This window comes from Tiliqua scincoides, chromosome 4 (assembly GCF_035046505.1).
Source record: "Tiliqua scincoides isolate rTilSci1 chromosome 4, rTilSci1.hap2, whole genome shotgun sequence".
In the NCBI taxonomy this organism is placed as follows: domain Eukaryota; kingdom Metazoa; phylum Chordata; class Lepidosauria; order Squamata; family Scincidae; genus Tiliqua; species Tiliqua scincoides.
The window spans coordinates 220,170,989-220,191,977 of NC_089824.1; the positions used below are offsets into that span (position 1 = coordinate 220,170,989).

Here is a 20,989-nt window from a genome sequence, read left to right on the forward strand (position 1 = left end):
ATCCTGTGACACCTCCTTGCTCTGCTCTGTGGACACACACAAGGGAAATGGCCGGCCAACAGGCCTGCTCCCAAACACAAGGCCTGCATCCGCCCTACTCTTTCCAGCAGACGTCAGCTGACAGCTCCCTCTTGAAAAGTCTCCCTGTGTCTTCCTCTTCTCCCCCTTTCCCTTACCCCACCCCTATATGCTGCTGCCAATGTGGGAGTTAGTGTTTCCTGTGCAGAAGGGCTCATCAGCCCCCAAAAAAGAATTGAGTTTGTGCATGTTAACAAGGAGGTCAGATACGGGGCTGGGTGTGAATGGACCGGTGACTGCACCCAGCTGCTAGAGGAAGTGTGACATAGTGGAGAGAGTTTGGATCACACCCATAGCAAGACCCAAGTGGATCACACCCATAGCAAGAATAAAGACTTATTTTGAACGCTAAGCTTCCCTAGAAGCCAGCCCCCTTCCCATGAAAGCTCAGTTCCCCAATCCAAAGTGCAGGGGGGGGGCACGCTCCCTGAAATTATTTAGGGAGAAAGACACTCTTCATGCACTGTGGTTCATGCATTGCCAGTGCTAGAGCTCTAACAGAATTTAAGCACCACCTAACCACAGAGAGAAAGGCACTCTGTAAATGCACTTGTTTCCTTGTTATTATATTACTGATGCTTTGAGAGGTAATGGAAGACAGCGGCTAAGAAACAGTTATAAACCAGGAAGTCCCTAATTTGAATATTGCCTCTGCCACAAGCCTCCTAGATGTCCTTGTTTAAATCACTGTTATCTCAGCCTTGCATTATTGGGGTGATGCTGATATACCTAACACAGGGTTGTGGGAAAGATTAAAAATTAATGTACTTTATGCGCTTCAAACAGTCTAATACTGCTGTTTGATTGATTATAGATATAACCTGCTGTTCAGCCAAAATGAGCTCCTAAAACAGCTCACAATTAAAATTCACACAGGTCTACAGTATGGTTATGTTGGGGTGTGTATGGCAACCACTTCCATTTCCCTAGATCCTGAAGGTAGTCCAGGCTCCAGGAACTCAGGGGCTGGCTGATAGTGAATATACCCACCTAGAAGAGCATCCCTTCTGTTGCTCTGAAGGTTCTTCTGGTTGCTGGCAGTTTAATCAGAGTCCAGGCTCTTTCCTCCAGCAGGAAGAAAGCAGAAAGTGCTATAGATGAGTCTATAAATGCAAATGTTTAGTTGGTACTCATACATTGCCCTGCTGCTGCTGCTGCTCAGAGAGTTATCTTAGCAGCCAAAAAGTGGGCACTATGCACTTCCTATGTGCAGTCAAGAGATCGGCAGGACACATCAGTATAATGTACAATGGGTACTATTACAAAGTTAAATCTGCAGACAGATCTGTGTGTTTGTGTACACAGTACTTAGCTACCTATAAACAACACAACTAAAAGGGATTCTCCTTTCTGTGTGACTGTTGGAGGCAAAGGAGCCCAGGTCTGCACAGGTTCTGGCAATGAGACTTTGGAACAGCCCAAAGAGTATTGCCAAGCAGGTTTTCTGGACAACACCCCAACCCCCTGAGGAGGCCAACATTGTTTTAAATGTGATTCACCCAATAAAGGGGTTGGAGATTCCTTTGCAGAAGTGTTTGGCTAAGGAGTGTCCACCAGTGAACATTTTTCCACCATGAGATCAGGAAGTGGGAGCAGCCTAAAGAACTGATTCTGACTGAAGAAACCTAAGAATATTGTTTCTTAGATGAATATCTTTCATCTAAGTACTTCATCTCTCTCTCCCCCTCCCTGTTGTGTCCTCCTGTTGTGTTCTTTCCCCAAAGAACTCAGTTTGGCATGCACAGGATGGATAATCTCATTATATCCTCCTGACAATCCTTGCAGGGTCAGACTAAGAAATACCTATTGGCCCAAATACATCCAGTAAACTCTGGGGCTAAGCAGAGATTTGACTATGGGTCACCCTGAGTCAAGGAAAGCACTCTTATCCACCACAGCATGCTGTACGTGGTGGTTTGTATCTGGTCTTCTTCTTGTTTGTCCACATCAACTACTATTATTCCCACTTCTTGAACAGGAAAAGTAGGGGCTGTAAGTAAGTAATTACCCCAAATCCAAGTCTGCTCCAAGCTAGAAGCACATACTAGCTTGGAACAGCCCCTGGGAAACCACAAGAATTCCATAAGGAGAGGGAGCAGAAGAGGGTTGTCTCCAACATGGGTGAAAGTGAGAGGTACAGTGTGAGCATGAGGGAAGTAGGTAGAGTTGGAGCAATACTTTCCCATAGCGGATGTCACCTCCTGGGGCATGGAGGGGTGGATACATGACAAGGCCTCCCATGAATAGTTACTCAGGAGCAGAGGGGTTCACTGGCACTTGCTCCTTAGCTCATGTGCTTAGGATTTTAGCCCAAGTAAAAAAGGGTTCTGAGAGCCAATACACCAAGGTTCTGTTTGTATCTTGGAACAATTGAGGTGTTGGATCATGTTGATCCTTAACAGCTTTACTCAGAAGTAAGCCTTATTGATTTCACTGAACTTAATTCTAAGGAAGTATGCTTAGGATTGCTGCCAATATAGCCAACTCTCTTAAAGCCTGCCAGATTTTAAAAGTCTTCACAGCAGAACAAATGAGAGATGGGAAATTATTCCGGGCATGTCAACATTTCACTGTTAGGCTTAGGGAGGAAAACACAGCCAGAGGCACTTGCTCTCTCCAGATCTGCTCTGCACACACATGAAATAAAAACCTCAGAGAGGAAAAGGCTTGATGATAGAGGATGAGGCTTGCCCACAGACCCTAAACATGGAGATACACCAGTGTTGCTCCTGGTCAATACCTGGTCAAAGAGAAACCATGTTCAAAGGTTAACCAATCACAATACAAAACTGTATGATATAAAAATCTAGAGAGAAAACAAGTCCATGTGTATCATGATGGCCAAGTCCTGTTCTGGGTGCTCCCATAGATTATCCTCACATTAAGGGTCTGTGTGTGTGTGAGTGTGAATACTCCAATGGGGCTGTCAGCTAATTAAAGAAATCATAATCCATTAATTGATTGCTTAATTAACAGCACAATCCTATGCAAGACTATGCAGAAGTGTTACTAAATTCATTGGAGTGTATTCCCAGCTAAGGGCCTAATTCTGTGGTCACCCTGCTCTGCTAGAACTTGTATTCTGGCAGTGCTGGGCACTTTCTGGTGGCACAGAAGCACAGAAGCTGTGCTGAGTCACCACCACAAAGTAGGGAGGGGGAGTAATGGGGCATTCAGGGGAGGAACAGGGGTGTGCTGGGGAGGGAGGAGTGAATCTAGCCGCAGTCACATGAGAAAGATCCTATTTTCCATTTGATAACACTATGTTTAACTACCTTCAGGTGGTTAGAGCACATTAGTGTATTGCAGGGGAGGAATGGTGTTTTGCTCCCACAAAACCTCCCTTATTTCTCTGTAATACCACCTATATTCCCCTATAATACCACCTCCCCTGTTTCCTTGAAATCCCTCTTCAAAACATGCCTTTTTAAAGAAGCCCTTGGCCCAACCTTCTTATCACCAAACCACACTATAAGCTTGAGTAAGTGAGCATGATTAATAATGACATATTTTTCTCCAGCCTTTCCCTACATCCAGTTCCTTCCCTTTCATCTGTCATCCCTTGTGTCTTTTTTTTTCTTTTTTTTTAAGACTGTGAGCCTTTGGGACAGGAAATGGTCTTTTTTATTTTTATAATTTTATGTTTTTGTTCCCCATTCAGATTAAAGTGCAATGCACAGAGCTAGCACCTTGTAAGTAAGTAAGTAAGTAAGTAAGTAAGTAAGTAAGTAAGTAAGTAAGTATGTTTCTAAACAGCAGATTGGTTGCCCCCAAAGAACTTTGTGCCATGGGAAGCTCCTGCTTTAAGGTCTGAACAACACCTTCCCATTTTAAATGTGTGCTTATCCTTAAAACAGTAAAGCAAAGGTTTACTTAAAAGTCTGCCTTTCTTCAACACTTGGTGAAAACAGAATTACCAAAAGAGGGGCTAGGCCAAAGCCCAGTAGCTGAGTGCCTGCCTGCTTTGCATCCAGAAAGTCCCAGCCAGCTTCAACCCCTTCCATACCCTGGTAGGATTGGGAAGGCCACCTGCTTCAAAACCTGAGACGGCCAGTCAAAGCTGACAATACAGTACTGAATTTGATGGTCTGACTCAGTATAAGGCAGCTTCAGATTTTCACATTCTTAAAGTCATTTGTTCAGGTCAGTAGCATAGCCACAGGGGGGTATCAGTGTGTGTTGCCATTGCTACCCAGAATGGCTCTGATGTCGAGTGGGAGGGGGAGCTTATGCAGTGTGTTGTGGTGCCTGCAATACTTACCGCGTTGCTTCCCCATAACTATGCTACTGGTTCAGACCATTTTAAAGGGCCTATGTTGGGAGTGAGCTTCTAACTCTACCCCAAACCTAAAGCAGCTCCAGCAATGCCACATGCCCCTTAGAGAGAGGTGTGCAAAACCCACTTCTTTTTGAACCCAAAACAGGTGATTAGATCCTTCACACCTCCACTTCCCTGGGCAATCAAAACATGAATAACAACATGGGCCAGAGCTGGGTAGACATACTTACTGTGTCTTATTACACTTATTAGCAATGTCATTGAGAACCTATCAGGGCAGGCAGGTCACACACACAAACTTGTGCCCTTTTCAGCCTTCACTGACTCCCAAGACGGAGATTCACCCTTTTGAAATGGAGGCCAGTAATATCAAACTGGCCAAATCTTAGTAATAACGGCCAAGTTACACCAATTTGTCCCAAGTGCATACTTACAAATGTTGTAGTAATGTAGGAGCATGCCTCTCTGATTCCCCCAAACCTTACTCCCACGCTTTTGCGTTTATGGTTACTGTGTATAGTGTAAATGCATAGACCAGCTATTTTTAACTGGTGTTCCGCAAACGATCACAGGTGTGCCACAGGAGTGGTTGAATAAGGGCACAATTGTATCCATGTATACTCAGAAGTAAGTCATATTATGTTAAATGGGCCTTACTCTCAGGAGAGTGTGGATAGGATTGCAGCCTAATTCTTCCAGGTTCTGCGGCTCTGTTTCTAGGGCAACTGTCTGTAGTAACAAATTGTCCCTCTTCCTCTGCCGGCTCTGCGGACTGATAATTCGTTACTACAGAGTTGCCCTAAAAACAGAGCTGCAGAATTCAGAAGAGTCTCCCAGAAACTGGAAGATACATCACAAGTAGTGAAGACCAGAGAGGTCAGTGCGCAGTGAGAAGAAGAAGAACTAAGGAGACCCATGTCGGGCGCAGAGGCCCAGGAGGGGGGGATAGGATTTGGCAACAGCCTCTGCCATTGTCCTGCCCCCCTCCCAGGCCAAAGTGCCCCCTTGCCTGCCCTCCCCCTGCCCCACCATTGTGTGCTCCAGCAGGTCCTCCTTCCAGTGTGGAGGCTGTCAACTGGTGCTGGCCTCTCTGCTGGCGCCTCTCCCCTCCCAGCTGCCAAAATGTGACTCTTAGCACACTGGTGATGGCTGTTGCTGGGGCAGCATGTGGGCCGCCAGTGCTGCCCTGGTGTAGGATTAGGCTGTTAAGCTGTAATTGTACCTTACCACAAACACTTTTATTACAGAATCGATTTGTGCAGTGTCCAAGTTTGTGACAGGTGAGGCCTAGTCTCCATTTTAAAATTCCCACAATTCTCCCGTATCCCTCACCCCTCCAAAGGGAACTATCCCTGTAAAGCAGCCATGAAATTTCCTACTACTCAGAGCATGAAATGACATTACAAATGACATTATGGCTCCCCCACCTCCAGTTGCATTTACCAACAAGGAAAATGTTCCCCTTGTTCCTCAAGGTTAATACTGAATATGTTTGTTTCATTCTAAGCAGAAGGATAGTGGGTGATGCGATCTGGGAGTGAAGATGCTGAAGACACCCACAATTCTCAAGAGAACTGAAGTGAAACAATGTGATGGGTGTAGTAATGTAATGAAAAGTGATTTTCTATGGGAAATTGATGGCAGAACTGACAACGGCTGCAATCCTAAATGTATGTACCAGAATTTTAGATCTATTGATCTGAGTCGGATTTGCTTGCAAGTAAACATGTTAAGGATTGGGCTGCTGCAAGGCAAGGAGGGATCAGGAAGCAATCTATTTTCATCTCCTGGAGATCTATCTTTTTTCTCCCAACCGTGCCTTGTAGCCTTTTGACTTGTCGTTGATCACTCAGAGAAAATTCCCCCAAGAGCTTCCTCCCACAACCCAACAAATGCCTTGTTTCACATCATGGAAAAAATTACAATCAACTTGTCAACTCCCACCATTGAAAGTATTCGAATTCACCAAGCATGGGGTGGGAGTGTGCCTATGATAGGGAAACTGATACAGCTCATTTTTTCAAAAGCTTGTTTTAAAATGCTTTACTCCTAACATGACCTTCATAGAAATTTGCCACTTGCTCTCCCCAAGCTTTAACTCCAGGGCCTCCTGATAAAGACACCAGATGACCTTTGATCCAGTGAAATATGGATAAGGCATATGGAATATGGGTTCTTTAACTCCTGCTGTTGACCTCCATTTCTTGCACTGAGGAAGGCCTGAAAAGGCACTGGTTTCTCTCAACTGTCATATTGCCCTGGTAATTAATTTATATACCAATCTTTAATAAAGTTTATCTGAACAAGAAGACAAACAATAGCTCCTTTCCATCCTAAACCCCTTCTTCCCCAACTGAAGCTAGTGGGAGTAAAAGAATCCTAACCAACTTTCCAGCACTGGCAGTGCTGGAAAGTTGGTTAGGACTGTGGCCAAAGACTAACAGCCCAATCCTATCCACACCCTGCATAGCATGCAGGCATATCAAAACAGTCAGCACTGTATGCTGTAGGGAAGGCAGGGATCAGGAGGCTTGGGAGACGCAGGGGAGAATATTTTCCCTTACCCCTCCATAAGTCCCTCAATCACATATGGGTATCCTCAAACCTGTGTCAGTTATAAAGCTCTGAAGAGGGTAGCTTCCCAGGGCATGGGGGCCTGTGCCACATTTAGCAGTGGATGGGCCCTCCCACCCTCTGAAGTTTCAAATGGCTTGAAATAGCAGATCCCAAAGCACTCCAGCAGTGGTACCAAGATGCAATAATGTAATTGCATTACTGCCAAACCACTTCTGGGTGCCGTGCATCGTTAAGTTCAGATGAGTAAGGGGGTGTCACGTGGTGCAGGAGGTGACACCTGCCCTAGGCAGTGCCCACGCTAGCAATGTCACTGAATATTGAGCATCCTCAGCTAAAGATCCTTAGCTCCCTGCACAAAACTACTATTCCCAGGCAGTGGCAGTTCCAGGTTTTGGGGACCCAGTGGTGTATTCTCCCAATACTTTGAAAATGCCATTCAGATGCCAGCTCTCCCCTCAGGGTGAAAACTGGGCAGAAGACAAATGGAAGTTTTACAGCTGCAGAGCAGGGATGAAGAGAAACTCTTGACTGTCTAATGGTTTTCAGTTAGCTAACACAGCTATGGGAACACCCAATGCGGAGGCTTCTTCAGAGGCCATGGGAGCAGCGGGTGGCCCTGGACTTACCAGTACCTCTCTTTCTCTGGCAGTGTCGGGGAATGGAACATGTAGAAACTGTAGAGTGGCACTGGAGGGAAGAAGAAGGTCTCTTGCTGTTGTTCCCCCACAGTTGCCAGGTAAGCAGCATCTCCAGGGGTCCTAGCCTACTGGGCAACAGTGGGAAGCAACGGTACATCTTTGCTGCTTCAGGGGCTGTCTGGGCATGGAAGTGGGCCCTTGCTGAATGATTTAATATTAAACCAGTTTAAATCTGTGATCTAGATGTATTCTTTTCTTTCTTTTTTCCCTTCTATCATCTACTTCATGTATGATTACCAGATAATCAATAGTGCTAGCTGAACATTCAGATGTTCTATGGTAATTCTCATCAAGGGGATAATACTGGCACTTACTCAGATCAAAACCTGCTTACGCTGAGCAGTTGCACTACAGTTCAACTTGAGTCCCTCCGTGTTGACTGTAGACACGCTGGTCTGCATTAGACCCAGCCGGGAGATGGGAGGTCCAACCATGCCTTAGGAGTGCTGCAATGTGAGGAAACCCCAGAAGTAGAGATGGGCGAAAACAGTGATAAAATAAAAACACACAACACTGCTTTCTGCACTTCTCATTTTCGTAAAATAAATAAATAACAATAATAATAATAAAAACAAACAAACTCTGCAAAACAAAAAAACCCGTTTTGTTTGGTTTTTACTTATTATTTACTGGGGGTGCATGAATAATGACTGTGGCTGCATCTGCTGACACTGTACCAGCTATATCACCTACCTAGTACATTTTTAAAGTGATTATAATTTATAATAATGTAAATTTTGAATAAAAACACATCACTGTTTTCTGCACTTCTAACTTTAGAAAACACCAAAATTCACACACACACACACACACAAAACTCTTTTCTCCCACCTCTGTCCATAAGACCATATGAAAAACTCCACTGGATCAGATCAAAATGGATTCCTGATCAAAACAAGACTCCATCTAGTCTACCATCCAGGTCACCAGCAATGGCCAGCCAGAATTTTATTCATTTTCTATTTTCACAAGTATCTCTATATACCAACCTATAATATCTACAGTTACACACACATAAAAGACATAGTGGATATGGAAAAGGTGCAAAAGAGAGCGACTGAGATGATTACTGGGCTGGGGCACCTTCCTTATGAGGAAAGGCTACTGCGTTTGGGCCTCTTCAGCCTAGAAAAGAGGCACCTAAGGGGGGATATGATTGAGACATACAAAATTACGCAGGGGATGGACAGAGAGATGCTCTTTATGCTCTCACATAACACCAGAACCAGGGGACATCCACTAAAATTGAGTGTTGGGAGAGTTAGAACAGAAAAAGAAAATATTTCTTTACTCAGTGTGTGGCTGGTCTGTGGAACTCCTTGCCACAGGATGTGGTGGCGGCATCTGGCCTGGATGCCTTTAAAAGGGAGTTGGACAAGTTTCTGGAGGAAAAATCCATTATGGGTTACAAGCCATAATGTGTACATGCAACCTCCTGATTTTAGAAATGCGCTATGTCAGAATGCCAGATGCAAGGGAGGGCACCCGGATGAGGTCTCTTGTTAACTGGTGTGCTCCCTGGGGCATTTGGTGGGCCGCTGTGAAATACAGGAAGCTGGACTAGATGGGCCTATGGCCTGATCCAGTGGGGCTGTTCTTATGTTCTTATATGCACCACAGAATTCCTACTAGAGACAGGATATATCCCAGTTCTCACTATTGTTTATATGGATATCCTGCAGACTTGGCTAGTGGGAAAGAGGGATATATATAGTTGTGTGCACCCCACTTCCCAGAGCGGTGAGACGTTTCAGGGGCAGTGCTAGCCAGGTTTTGGCTTCCTTTGGGGGAGGGGTCACTGGAAGCTTAGAGTGTTTCTGTAATATGTATTTGGTTTACTTACAGGTTGTGCATCAGGTTGAGGCGAGCAGCACAAATTGCATCAGAAGGTATTTAGCTGTGCGTCAAGCTGGATTCACTTCCCTGTGAGCTGCAGCAGCATGCCTTGAAGATCCTTTAAGCAGCAGGGGGGACTGCCCCTTTGCAGTTTAAAAGGACTGCAGTTACCAATGGAAGGAATTGAGCTCAAAACCCAATTTCTCCTATCAGAAAATCTGTTATTCAGAGAGGAGATTTTCTTTTTGCTACTTAAAAGATCATGGAGGGGAAGGGAGAACAGCTCTCAAAGCCCAATTTCCCCCTTATCAATTTTCATGCGTCTCAATCCTGTTGAGAGCTGAATTTCATGTCATAAGAGATCTTGCATATGGGAAATGGGCATATCAGGTGGCAGAGTACAATGCACCCCTCTTTACTGCTCTGCTGCCCCAAACAAACTGCCTAAAGTTAGCAATATAAATTAAAAGGCTCCACAGTGAAAACAAACTGCCAGATGGGGATGGGGATGGGGGGATCCTTGACCCCTCCACCTTTCCCCAGGCCCTTTCAAGGGGATTCTGCCTGTATCTGCCCTCCCCATCTTGGAGCACGTTCCCCAAGGCAGAAGCCAGGTTGCAGCTGCTGCAACTCACAGGGGAGTGAGTCCAGCTTGACACAGCTAAATAAATAAATACCTTCTTCCAGCAGAGAGAGGAGAAAGAAATTCTGGGGGCTGCGGGGGTGGGAAGTAGGGCATGCATGCCTGAAATCAAAGACATGCAAGGGCAGTAGAGGAATTCATTTCCAGAAGTGGAAGAGTCATCAGAGCGTATACAGCACTGTATAGAGTCATAAGCAGTTGGAAGACCTTAAAACTGCAATTCAGAAACTACTTACTTGCCAGTATTCTCATGGATGCTGAAGTCTGTAAAATGACATCATTCATCATATTTAAATATTTCTTTCAACAATTTCAAGCTGCAACTACATTAATAGCAAAAGAATAACACAGGAAACAAAATCTAGAGCAGTGGTTCTCACACTTAGCGCCGGGACCCACTTTGTAGAATGAAAATCTGTCAGGACCCACCGGAAGTGATGTCATGGCCAGAAGTGACATCATCAAGCAGGAAATTTTTTAATAATCCTAGGCTGCAATCCTACCCACGCTTACCCAGGAGTAAGTACCATTTACTGTCATTGTTAGAAGCATATACAGAGTAGTTTATTCAATGTACAGGTCTGTAAGTTCCCCAAATGCAGTCACATTCCAGGGCAGCAGCAAGTCTAATATATTAAAAATAAAATATTGAAATGAATGAAATGAGCCTACCTGAAATTGGCTCGTGACCCACCTAGTGGGTCCCAACCCACAGTTTGAGAAACACCGAACTGGAGGGACAGAATTTCTGTGGTAGCTTTAAAACTGGAAAATATATTGCTGCATTTTTATTAATGGGTAAAGTATACTTTGTATGGAGTACGATATAGTCTTCTAAATTGGTTAGAGCAGGTGTACATGGGTAGGTTGGAACCTCAGCATGGTCAGTACCTCCCTTGGAGAGACAGGTGATCCACCTGCAGAAACCCAAGCAGGCCCACCTGTGTCCAATTAAGACATGGGTCAGGGAGAGGGGGCAGAGAATATAAGCTTTGGGGAGAGGACAGGAAGAGGCCATGACTGAGGGAAAGAGAGGGGAGAGGATGGTGCCCCCTACACGGTTTGTGGCTATCGCACGCCAACCCCTGTGCAGCCATTGGAACCCAGGTTTTCTCAGGCCAACCATTACTTGGGATGAGGCCCCCTTTTTGAAGGCAACTTCCCTGAGGGGCTACGGCATCTGCATATTGGCCTGCCTGGGGCTGCAAAGGTGGGAGATATGCCCTCCAGGTAGGATTAATGGGAGCATAAAGCCTGGAGGGGCAGCTGCTTTAGGTGAGGAGGAGGGGCATTTTGATGGATGGATGGATGCTGGATGCCACCAGTCTGAGTAAGGAAGAAGGGGCTAAAAGGAGACCTGCAGCAAGAGGTATCATCCATGGAGGCCAGAATCACTTGGAAGACATATCCACAGGCAAGCAGGGCCCCTTGTAGACAGCAAAGAGCAAGATACTGCTGCCACCAATACCACCCCCTTTCCTTGCCTTGACACACAGCCCTCTCCATCTCAGTTTCTGGCCTGTTCCTCCCTTCCCCCCCCCACTTGTTCTGCCATCCCCTGCTCCCCGCTGCCCTCTGTGCTGACTTACCAGCCCTGGGGCTTTTCCTGGATTCACTGGCACAGAGCTGCAGCCACTTGCCTGTTGCAGTGGTGGCCCAGCTGCACAGAATGGTGCATTGCCTTTAGTGACTGCATGCTGTGCTGCCCGAACAGAAGTCCTGGCAGTGAAGTGTGCCCATAGGATTGGGCTCTAAGTCCTCTATGCATGTACAGGTTAGGTTCCAAGGGTCCGTATATAAGTTGAAACATACATAGCTCAAAATATTAGGCTTTTGCTGGCCCAGTGCTACTGCGCTTGCAGAAAAGCATGATGATAAGATGCACTACGCCAGTGAGGAAGTACTGACACAGTGGCCCATAAATCAGATATCTGTATCTTGGGGAGCCAGTGTAGCTCCGGCTCCCTTGCCCTGCTCTCTTAATTCAGGTTACTGTCTAGTTTGTAATTCAAAGCTTCATAGCCCTCTTTCTGCTTTTGAAACCTGCTTTTACTCTGGAGATTCTCCCGGTCCTGGCACCCTTGCCCCACAGCAACTTCAGTCCAGCAGACATGGATCAATAAACTGGTCTTTGGCTCAGGCTCGCCACACATTTACAAACTCCGGGCTATCTCATTGTCTGTCAGGTGTGCAGTCAAATTGATGACACACTCAGTGCTTCTGATTTTCCTCCTTTCAGTGTATAGTAAGTGCTGTATGTGAATGAGTGGATTGAGTCTGTTTTTGAACTGCTTTAGTGGAAACTAACTTCAGGTCTCCTTTCCAAACTCCCCTATGCACCATTCCAACTACTCAAACTTGAAGAAGCCGTGTGGGTAGCCGCCCTGGGTCCCTTTGGGGAGAAGGGTGGGGTATAAATAAAGTTTATTATTATTATTATTATTATTAAGCAACTGCACTGCCATTTGGTGGGAGATGCTAGTTCCCTGCCACAAGTGGGTGAATTGACTTCAAGACCCGCTGAGGGGCTCACCTCTTGCCCTTAGCCCTTTGTTCAGGCTACAGAGAAATGCTCTCCCACTGTGGCCTTTTATCACTGCATGAACTTCTGGAATCTTTCTCTTTTCCTTTCTCTCCAAATTCCATTTTCCATCTTTCCCCTTCTCAGCACCCTAAAATCCCCCAAAATCCATTTTTGGGTGGGGGGAAGGTGGAACAGGTGGAGGATTGGGCCCAGGAGGGGGATGGGATCATCTGCGGCAGCACAGGCTGCATTCTAATTCCCATGTCTGGCCCAAGCAGCTTTACATGGGCCATGGCAGATTTGTGCCAGTTAAATAGCTAGTGCAGATCCAGGTAGCCCTATAAGGCAAACTGCGGCTCGACAGGGTAAAGGGAAAAATATTTCCTTACTCCTAGGTGACCTCCAGCCTGCACCTAACTTGCACTGGATACAGGCCACTGGGTGCAGGCCACTCAGCCTGGCTGTTCCAGCACAGGTTAGGAGTGCGCTCTATAGCACACTTGATTCAACAATATTGCATTTCTTTATTTGATTTCCCCTTTCCTTTCATTGCTATTAATCCCCACAATATTGTTTGTTTTGTTGCACTTTTCATGCTCTTCTCTTCCTTCCCTGCCAAACCACTGAGATGTGCCATTGGCAACTACACAGATACCTGCACATGAACTAGTTTTCCCTGTGTGCGCATGTTAAGGCATGTTTAAATGCACATCTGGTAATACTGTGAAGCATATTGAGGTGCAGTGTTTCTCAATCAGTGATACTTGTACCACCAGTGGTACCTGAGGTGGTGTCCAGTGGTACTCATGGGACTCCCAGACCCCTGCCAGACAAGCAATGCAACACAAGCAGCAGCAGTAGGAGGCTTAGCTCAACAGGCAGAGCTCCAGCATGCACTTTTTGTTTGCTAAAAAAAGCCCTCCTGTATGTGCTAAGCCTCTTACCAGTGTTTGTTGCTTTGCATCTGGCCTCTCAATCCAGAAGTAACTGGTCATGACATCATCACCCATTATTTCCAGTGATACTTCCAATAGATGAACCATGCGAAGTGGTACAGTGGGAGACAAAAGTTGAGAAACACTGTTGTAGTGAGAGGCACTTCAATATTTTTATAATAAAGCAAACAGGTGGTCCAGACTACACCACAACATTATATATTTTTTCTAAGTTCTAACTGCTTAAATAACTTCAAAGAGCTGACAGCTAGGATGCTGTATTGTGATATACAATATTGGCTTTTTCTTGTCCTAGACTGAACTTTCAGATTTGCACAAGTACATGGCTATTGCAAGCTGCTATTTATCTGAATGGCAAGAGAACTCTCTAGTAAGTGTTGCCTTTAGGTACTTGAAAGAAAAGGCTGCTGAGAATTACGTTAGCTTTACAAGACAGCTTTATTGCATTAATCCAGGGGTGTCCAAACATTTTGGCAGGAGGGCCACATCATCTCTCTGACACTGCGTCAGGGCCGGAGGAAAAAAGAATTAATTTACATTTAAAATTTGAATAAATTTACATCAATGAATTTATTAGAGATGGAAGTTATATGAATGAATGAAGGTCTTGCAGTAGCTCAAGGCCTATAAAAAGCCTTGTACAAAGCAAGACCAGCCTTTCCTTTGCTGCCATTGCTGCATCACAGATGTGAAACAGCAAGTAGCAGAGGGAGCCCTCATCCCACAGCTCAGGTGAAAGGTTGAATAGTCGTCCTCATGCTGAAAGCAGTTGCATTGAGCCAGCATGGGCTCCAGCAAGTCTCCAGAGGGCCAGAGGCTCATTGGAGACTAGGGGCTCCCTGTGGGCCTGATTGGGAGCCTCCGAGGGCTGCAAGTGGCCCCCGGGCCGGGGTTTGGGCACCCCTGCATTAATCAATAGGTATTGATCCTCATTCCTCAGATCAAGATGTTCTGAATAGAAAGCTCTGTGTTGGAATATCTTATTTGTTTTTGGAACACACAGTGGAAAAATTGAATCTTTTTGACTGGGAGGTGTGTTGATCAAAAAACTTTTGCTTTGTGAATGACCTGCACTAAAGAATGGTTAACAAAATTCACTCAAGTTGTGAAGCTATTTCTTCTGTGAAATAGTATCTCCTACCATAGTCTTTCGAGACTGAAGGTTGCCAACAGGAACTCTTGAACTGATATTGATTCAGTATATCTTTCTCTAGGACCACGTGCTCTCCTAAAGTTGCAATCTTTTGATCACTTCCTCCAGCAGTATGCCAGGAGGAACAGTGACAACAACATAATTTGGTTTAAATTTGATGGAGAGATAGAGCTGGGAGTCATCAACATACCAGTGACACCCCATTCCAGATCCTTGGATGACTCCTCAGTGGTTTCATGTAGATGTAATAGTGTAGGGGAATTTTCACCCCTTGCTTGGGTCCAATCAGCAGAGGTACACAAAATAGAAAGGGGTTAATTTTGATGCATCCGGTGAGATACACATAGTAACTACATGCATCTGACCCCAGCCAGCAGGAATCAAATCTTTATATACCCTGATAAGGAATTGTAAACCTACCCAATCACATTCATGCAAAACCTAATCACCCAATCAGTAGAAGAAAGCTGCCTCTGAAGAACCATTCCAAACTAGTTCATATTGGCAGTCTGGCTCTGAATGTGTCCCAGACAAGAGAGTTCATGATAAAGTTGCCCTGTTGTAATGGCTTCCTTCCTTTTCTCTCAGTTTTTTCTGCTTCAATAGCATGGGGGAATAGACTGAGTCCTAAGTCTAGAAGTCAGAGACCTCTCAATGGCCTCTCTTCATTGCCAGGGTTGTGAAGGTTCAGCTGGAGTTACAAAGATGGTGGGTCAGACACAAATGTGTCTAAGTCTGAGTATTCCCCACAGACCAATAATAATGCCCATTTGATACTGAAAACTAGCACTGGGTCACGAAGGAGGCCACAATATCTTCTCCTCCTTCTGCAACCTCTCTTGCTCCTGCCTGTGTGCTCATAGCTCTGCTGAGCCCCAAGTGCACCAGGGACATGCAGTGGCTGAGGAGGCAGGTGAGGTACAGCCTCCCCACCAGAGTCATTCAAAAAGCGGAGCCACTGTGTGAGGTGAGGCAGGAGAGGCAGAGCCTCCTCTCTGAAGTCCTTCAAAAGCGCTGCAGCTGCATGAGGTGAAGCCGGTGAGGCAGAGCCTCCCCACCTGAGTCCTTCAAAAAATACCGCCACTGCGTGAGGTGAAGCCAGTGAGGCAGAGCCTCCCCACTGGAGTCCTTTGAAAAAAACCGCCACTGCGTGAGGTGAAGCCAGTGAGGCAGAGCCTCCCCACTGGAGTCCTTTGAAAAACACCGCCGCTGTGTGAGGTGAAGTCGGTGAGGCAGAGCCTGCCCATCAGAGTCCTTCCATAAGCACCACCGCTGCTTGAGGTGAGGCCGGCGAGGCAGAGGCTCCCCACTGGAGTCCTTTGAAAAGCACCGCCGCTGTGTGAGGTGAAGCCGGCGAGGCAGAGCCTCCCCACTGGAGTTCTTTGAAAAGCACAGCCACTGTGTGAGGTGAAGCTGGTGAGGCAGAGCCTCCCCATCGGAGTGCAACGCTGCCATGTGAGGCGCCCAAGCAGAGCTTGTGAGTTGTGGGTGCTTGGGTGCCTCACATGGCAGTGATGCTTCTCGAAGGACTCAGGTGGGGAGGCTCTGCCTCACCAGCCTCACCTCATGCACCACACGTCCCTGCCGCATGGGGAGGAAGGGCACCAGGATGCAGGTCTCCTGTTGCCTCATGTGCTCCCTGAGGCACCTGGTGGGCCAGTGGGAGATACAGGAGGTGGGACCAGGTGGGCCTCTGGACTGATGCAGCAAGGAGGCTCTTCACATGAGGAAAGCCACTGTGAACTGAGCTCCCTCCATGGGCAACCGCCAGCATCCCTACACCCTCCCTGGCTGCAGCACTGGAGGAGCGCATGAAGGGCGACAAGAGGAGGGGGAGGAAAGGCCCTGACCGTTGCCAGGACGACAGAAGCCCCAGCTTGCCCTTGGCAACAGTCTTGTCAGGGTTGCTTTTTCCCATCATGCCCAGCGCGTGTCCAGCCACTTGACAGTTGCTCTTCCACCACGCGCGCGCCCTCCCTCCTTCGGGCTCGAGGACGAGGCTTTTGTGGGCGGGGTCCTAACGGAAAAAAACCGCCTGTGGGTGGGCGTGACTTAAGGAGGCCTGTGCCGCGCCTTAGCCAATCAGAGACGCGGTGGCTTTCTTTCCCCCGCCCTTCCCCCCCTCCATTACACGCGCCCGGGCTGGGCTACGCCCACTTTTTGCCGGCGAAGTGCTTCACCGGAGTGTCCCCTCCCCTCCCTTCTTTGGCCAAGTTGAGTGAGGGAACCAGCCTGTGTGCGCGCGCGCGCGCCTCCCCCCCGCGGGAGGGGGGGAGGGAGTCGGGAGCGCGCCTCGCCCCCTCCCCCCCATGAGGGAGTCGTGAGTGACCGAGCGGAGCTGAGGCTCTCTGGCCGCTGCTGCCCCCCCCCCATGAGGCGCAGGTAAGAGGGAGGCGCAGAGGCGACACCAGTACCTTAGCCCCCCCTGCACACAGAGGGGCTGAGGGTGCAGTCCTGTTCACGCTTACCTGGGAGTAAGCCCCATTGACTACTGTGGGGTTTACTTCTGAGGAGACATGCATAGGCTCTTAGGGCTGCCATCCTGTCCACACTTACCTGCGAGTAAGCCCCATAGACTAGAATGAGACTTACTTCTGAGGAGACATGCCTAGGATGGGGCTCTGAGGCTGCCATCCTATCCACACTTACCTGGGAGTAAGCCCCATAGACTAGCATGGGACTTACTTCTGAGTAGACTTGCCCAAGGTGGGGCTCAAGGCTACAAGCCTGTCCTTTCCTAGGAGTAAGCCCCATTGACTACAGTGGGACTTACTTCTGAGGAGACATGCATAGGATGGGGCTCTTGAGGCTGCCATCCTGTCCGCATTTACCTGGGAATAAGCCCCATTGAGTATAATGGGACTTGCTTCTGAGTAGTCTTGGGTAGGATTGGGCTGTGAGGCACCTCTGCGCCCCCCCCGTTCTCTCCCAACTTTTTTCCCCTCCCCCATGGCGTCCTGTGCTCGACTGTGTCCCCCCCCCGTGCACCTCAGTTACTGTCCCCTTTGGGGGGGGAAAGGGGTACGTCCTGCTACCCAGTGGCGTAACTTGGGGGGCAAAGCACTAAGTTCTGCAGGGCGCCTCAGCTCACCGCGACCCCTCCTCTTGGGAGCCATTCCGGGTGGTGGGCGCAGAACGGAGGCGTCCGCCCTCCATTCCCACCACCAGGAATGGCTCTGAGGGGGAGGGGTCGCTTGCACGCCGCGGTGAGGCGCCCTGCAGAACTTGGTGCTTTACCCCCCTCTAGCTACGCCACCGCTGCCAACTTAGCCCTCACCACAGCACTTTGGAGAGTACTGAGGCACATGCCCTTCCCCCCCACACACCCACCTTCTTTGGAGGTGACAGAGCCTGTGATCCTCCAACTGGGTGGGTGTGAAGGAGAAACTGCCCCGTGGTGGGGAATGAAAGTCAACTTCTGACTTGGGGGGCTTTCTCTTGTATGCCCCCCACACCCCCAGCTCTTTCGCAGGACCCTCATTTCTCTTGGGGACACTTGTTTCTTTATTAGTATTTTGTTACATGGTTGTGATTTTAATTGGTGATCCATTAGGGTCTGGTTTTAGATTTTAGTGTTTCAATATGTTTAATTTGTTTTAATATTGCTTTAATTGTTATTTAATGCTGTAAGCTACCTTGGGTGCCCCCCCCATTGGGTGGTACTAAGGTGGGATAAAAACTCATCAAATAATCAATCAAATCATTAATGAAATAATAATCATTTCTCTCCAGCCCAGTATGAGGAGCAGTGGATATGTACACCCCCCCCCCCTTTTTAAGTGAGTAAGTTTTAACCCCCTCTACTCAGTCATTCACTCGTATGGCCAGCAGGGAGATGTCTGTTCTTCTGGGGTGCCTGAGACCCTTGAGGGCAGATGGGCAAAATCCTGTAACTGGGGAGGTGGGGGAGGTTAACCCCCTCCGTTCTCCTTGGAGGAGGCTGGAGCTGCTTCCCTGATCTTCCTTCACCCCAGGACATGATGCCTTATTTGGGACTAGGTGGGTGGATAAATGGGGACAGCTCAAGTGACTGGCAGGGTTTAACCCCCCCTGCTTCTCTCCCACCCCCTTCCCTTTCTTCTTCTCCTCCCTCCCACCCCCCACCTCTAAAAGGGGAATTTTCCAGCTGGTAATTTCTGCTGCGTCAACACCCAGCTCAAGGGAGTGGAGAGGAGACAAGGGGGCATTTTAACAGCAGCTCCACTTCGTCAAATAACAAGCCCTTCCATTCTGTTTTGAGAATTTTTTTAAAAGCCTTTAAAAATAAGCATCTGTGCAAGTTGGACCAAGAGTTTGTCAAGAGAGACTGGTTCAAAACTGCTTGGAAGAAAGGGATGAGGTAATAATACTGGTGAAACATGTTGTATATTTCTTCTTTTCTTGCTTTCTCTTTCTGCCTCTTTAAAGCCAGGCCTGTTTTGGGTTATTGTCTCCCCCTAAAGCCAGGCACAGATCTGTCTGGCCTTGCCTCCATTTTAATTGCAAGCTGATATATGGGAAGTGACCCTATATTTATACATATTTAAAAACTCTATCAAAATAATGCTTGCTTTTGAAGCTGTAGATGCTACTCAATATTCTTGTAACAAGTAAAGTAATTGACTTGGGAAAATATTGTACACAGGTAGGAAAAATTTAATAGAGAGGGGTCAGCCATCCCCAAATAATTATCTGAAGGAGAATAAACAGGTTGTTCACCTCTAAAGGTTTTCTTTTTGGAAGTAAATTAGAGGAGGGGTTTTGGTAAGTCGTTTGTAAGTTGTAGATTACCTTTACGTGTCTGTACAGTAAATTGATATATCAGCTCCACAAAAGTAACAGCACTGCCTGATAACTCAATTCCTGATGACAAAAAGGGAATGAAGTGGATTTTTAGGACTACAACAGTGGGTGGGGGTTCCTTCCTTTTAAAAATAGTCGTGTGTTGCTTACTGTGCTGCTGAAGTATAGGAAATTAAAGATATCTACACAATTCTGTACAACCCCCAAATGTAGGTAGATCAATATATTTTTAGTATATGACAAGGAATGTATAAGCAAAGGTTAAATTGGTAACATTTCTTAAAATGCATTTCCACTGTGAGTTCAGTTGTACAATCCAAGGGTTTATTTGAGGTTGGATTACAGATACAAGATTATTATCAGCATGGTTTAAAGACATGCTAATAAGGAAATGTGTTTTGCAAACAGTGCACTTGCAGGCACCTGTACTGAAGTTCTTGCATGCATGTTAATTGCAGATCTTGGATAGCTTTAAATGCTGCATTGCCATTTCTAAATATGTATTGTACATTAGCATTTTAACTATATAATTTGTAGTTTGATTCCCTACTTTTTCTTGCTTCTATTTTAAGGGGCTTTCTCCCAAAAGAGGAAGATTCTATTTTGGTTATAGGGAAAATGAGGCACTCTAGGAAACAGAAACAAAGCTGCAATTTTACCCAAGAAACTTTCAAAACCTCAGTTAAGTTCTTACACATGTACTAAAGTTTGGCTGTTCATACTGTCATTTTAAATATAGTAGGATTTTAAGAATAAAGGGAAACACTTTAATATTTGACAGCTCATTCTGTTTTATAGATTGGGTATACCAAATTGAATTCATAGCAATTGAATACAGCTACTGCTTGTTGAGTTCTCAGTCTTGAAATCCTTTTGTGATGTGGGCTGCATGTGGCTAGAGCCTACTGTAATCCACAGAATTTTCAATATGTAGTGAAAGATGGTCAGTCAGGTATTTTAGGAGTTAACAAAGGAGATGTTCTCATGGGACAGGCTAGGTTCAACAAAACAGTATTCAGGTCTTGGCTTATTAGAATGTGCATTGCTCATTCCTGAAAATAATGAGCAAATTCTAAGCTGACTGCTATTTAAATAGGATGAGATACTATTTTTGTTGGTGTAGATAACTTAAATCTTTCTGCTGTTAAGTGGCTTTACTTCAGTCTTGTTTACCCCATGTAACTAAGTCTGTGTTCCAATTTTCACAGAGAATTGATTTTGCTTCCTTTTCTTAAAAAAGACATTAATGTACTGTATATCTAATTAGCACATAACTATTTTAGTAAATTATGTCTTTCAAAGATTTGACCTGTATATTGTATTTCAGAAAACAGGACATGTGGTTCCCGTGGCTTGCATTTTCTAGCCCATCCATACAGTAGTGCCCGTGTTCTTCTCTGCCAGTTGGTGTAGGTCTTTTTTGTTGTTGTTAAACACCTTTTATCTAGTTGCTAAAACAACCT

General features: G+C 46.4%; 1 protein-coding gene across 4 annotated transcripts in view; it reads left to right on the forward strand.

The window, feature by feature from the left end:
• The first annotated feature begins 16,979 nt into the window (after positions 1-16,979).
• Positions 16,980-20,989, forward strand: part of ZBTB46 (zinc finger and BTB domain containing 46) — an 86,766-nt gene continuing 82,756 nt past the window's right edge. For 2 of the 4 annotated variants that reach the window (XM_066623267.1, XM_066623264.1), the window contains exon 1: positions 20,848-20,935. The gene's annotated coding sequence lies outside the window, so the exon portion shown is untranslated. Of the gene's footprint in view, positions 17,127-18,870; positions 19,084-20,847; positions 20,936-20,989 lie in introns of those variants that run through there. The other 2 variants (XM_066623266.1, XM_066623265.1) reach the window with 2 other exon arrangements.